Here is a 3755-nt window from a genome sequence, read left to right as displayed (position 1 = left end):
TTGATTGAATCCTAGATACTCCACAGCAATACAATACTACCAACGATAATATTGGAATACTATACAGTTATAGTTGTCAAGCTCCAGTCATGACCTTCACAAAATAACGTTTGGTTAGGACACTGCTCAGTTTTCAATTTTGTGAACATTTCATTCTCAAACATTCATTAAATGCTGTTTCAATTATGGGATAGAATTTAGTTAGGACACTGTTGAAATTATGTGAACATTTCATTTTCAATCTTTCATTTATAGAAGCTTCTATTGTATGTTCGTATCTAGAATTGTCTGTTATGGGGTAATTTTCATTAAAATTTCATTAAATTTATATATCCAAAATATAAACTCTTGTTAAATAAATAATCTGTTGTTTTTGACAATTTCTTAAGCTGCGTTTACACCAAAGTTAATAACAAAATGTTAATAACTTAATCCTTATAGATTCTATTATATTGAACGAAACTTGACAAACACATATGTTTATCATGTGTATGATAGCATATGTTCAATCCAATAGAATCTATAAGTATTATGTTATTAACATTTTGTTCAAAACTTTGGTGTAAACCCAGCTTTAGTTTTTTATGAATAATTACCACAATATCAACTTCTCAACTACACAAAAAGTATAAAACTCTTGTTCATAAACAGTTTGTTATCGATAAATTGACCAGGTCACTCCGGTGTTATCGGAAAGGCTTGTAAACAGTTGTCAGTTCCGGCTGGTGTATGACAGTCGTAAGGCCCATTGACTGCTTGAATTATATATATTCCAGCGAATTGTAGCCTTCCAGCAAAGGACTCCCCACCAAATAACAGCATATAATTCACTCTATTCAGCAAAAAAATCTCAACATAGCCAACTGTCTCAGTGCTTGACTCGATTTGAATACGAAAATATTATTGACAAGTCTCCCATAAGATAATTAAAATCTATGTTTTTATTATAAATTCAACTGCTGGAATATTATTACTGTATAATAATCATTTCAAATATCAAATTAAATGTACATTAATAGAACTAAGGACCAAGGAAATTTGAAGAATTTTTGGACAGTTTCATTATTAAAATTTCCTTCTGCTATTGAGTTCTCCGGTTACTATTTGCAGTAGCAGAAGTGCTACTATAGTTCAATTATTGACCGAGCGAAGTGAGGTCTAAGATTCAAGTCGACGGTTTGGCATTTCTCTTAATGTTTATATGTTGCGCATTTACGGCGAAGCGCGGTAATAGATTTTCATGAAATTTGACAGGTATGTTCCTTTTTTAATTGCGCGTCGACGTATATACAAGGTTTTTGGAAATTTTGCATTTCGAGGATAATATAAAAGGAAAAAGGAGCCTCCTTCTTACGCCAATATTAGAGTAAAAATCAGACTATAGAATTATTCATCATAAATCAGCTGACAAGTGATTACACAGATGTGTGGAGAAGCCAGTCTATAGCTGTATTTCCATAAGGTCTATAGTTTCAATCAGGTACTTGTGGATGAGAATACTGCGTGAGGTCTAATGTTCAAAGAACGACTAGTATAGAACTATATGCTATAGCTCCATTATATCATAGCTCTATTCAAATAGTTTTCATCATAATTATATTTGAAATATTTATCATACAGTTGTGATTGAGATTAGTAACTATTCTGATTTTGTCATTTTAATTCCAATATCGTACCTATCATATCAAATGCCATAGACAATTTGATAAATCGAATTTTACCATCATGCATAGGAGAAAACCTCTCAGCATATTAAATTTAAGATAGTTTACAATGACTTTCAAAGCTTGCTCTTCCTTCTTTTTCCCAAAATTCTATAATCTTCAACTCCTTCCCAGGGTCAATATGATTGGAATATAATCTCAATCTATTAGAGAACCATCAGGAGAACTATGAAATTAAAAATGCAAAATGATTGAAAAAATATTATTCTATCACAATAATTTTTGTCAGAAACAAGAAGTATGAAGTTGTTTTAGATCAATTCTCTCTGTATATACATCTCGGACTCGAAAATTCTAAGCTTGGAAGAGGATGAAAACTTTTACGACGAAAGTCTTCTTGCAACGAAAGCTTACATACTGTGCTGAGGATTATAATATCTTCAAGAGTTTACCATACTTTACATCCTATTAATATGTTACAGAAGTTTCTTGTAGTTGAAGAATTCTTGAACGGATTATCCCAAAGTCAAGTTTTCTTAAACTTTCTTACAACAAAGGCATGTTTTATTCTTCTAATATCACGGGAAAGTCCCCTTGCAGCTCTAAATGTCATACATATCCTAGAAGTTGGGAGTTGAGAAGGATTATTGACAGGTTACATGTTATCCTTTTAACTTAAAGATGTATAGTAAAGGGAATCACACAAAATAGAAGAAACTGTAGTGATTTGAATAGGATCCCTTCAGGAAGAATTCATTTTGAAGCCCAATATTATGCACCAACTGGGAAAAGGTTGGGAATACCGGAATAGGTTGATAATCAATAGTCCTAATCCTTTGAGTGAAGAAGATAGTTCAGTAGTTGAATTAGTAGTAGTAGTAGATGGTAGTAGTCAATGGTAGAGTAGATAGATCCTCCGTAGAAAGAATTGGAATAAATGTATTTCTAATGGTAGTGTAGAAATGTAGAAATGTAATGCGAATGTCTATCCCATTCTAGGATAGTGCATTCTATTAGATTAGTTATAAGAAGAGTCCTGTCATAGTAATGATAATTTCTATAATGAACTACTGATACTCCACTTATTTAGTCTTGAATCACTTCTTCAATCATTTCCAGAAATGATTTGAAAGGAATGTAGTTATCAAATTCCTTTTAATGCATAGAAATGCTAATTTTATAACTCACTGTACCGCTTTGAGAGAGTTGATGTAAATGTATTTCTAATAGGAGAGTAGATAGATAAGATTAAAGTGAATAGCAGATAAGGAATAAAGTTGAATATAATTTGAATTATTCGTAAGAAACATTGGAATAATGTATTTCTAATGGTAGAGTAGATAGATTCTTCGTAGAAATAATTGAAATAATGTATTTCCAATGGTAGAGTAGATAGATCCTCCGTAGAAAGAATTGAAATAAATGTATTTCTAATGGTAGAGTGGATAGATCCTCCGTAGAAAGAATTGAAATAAATGTATTTCTAATGGTAGGGTAGATCGATCCTCCGTAAAAAGAATTGAGATAAATGTATTACTTATGGTAGAGTAGATAGATCCTCCGTAGAAAGAATTGAAATAAATGTATTTCTAATGGTAGGGTAGATCGATCCTCCGTAAAAAGAATTGAGATAAATGTATTACTTATGGTAGAGTAGATAGATCCTCCGTAGAAAGAATTGAAATAAATGTATTTCTAATGGTAGGGTAGATAGATCCTCCATAGAAAGGATTGAAATTAATGTATTTCTGGAAGTAGAGTAGATTAATGAAAATAGATTGAATAGCAGATAAGGTATCAAGTAGAATATCATCTGAATCCTCTGTAATCCTAGAATGTTAGAATACATCTTAGATAGAAGCCTCATTATATCGATTGAATTTAATGCTGACATTCTCTCATCCTTAGACTATATTCTTCCAAGTTCGTGAGTTATGATAAACAGGAGATGACACTTCTATGATACAGTGAAGGCTAACGTTATTTCCATGTTCTCTCGTACAGTATTGATCAAGCAATTCCAGTTCAGTAGTGAGGTAGCACAGAGATAGAAAGTGTTCGTCATATTCCAAGGTGCTGAAAGTTTATATT

The sequence above is a fragment of the Nilaparvata lugens genome, chromosome 2 (genome assembly GCF_014356525.2).
Source record: "Nilaparvata lugens isolate BPH chromosome 2, ASM1435652v1, whole genome shotgun sequence".
Classification (NCBI taxonomy): Eukaryota; Metazoa; Arthropoda; class Insecta; order Hemiptera; family Delphacidae; genus Nilaparvata; species Nilaparvata lugens.
Note: the sequence above shows the minus strand (reverse complement) of the source record.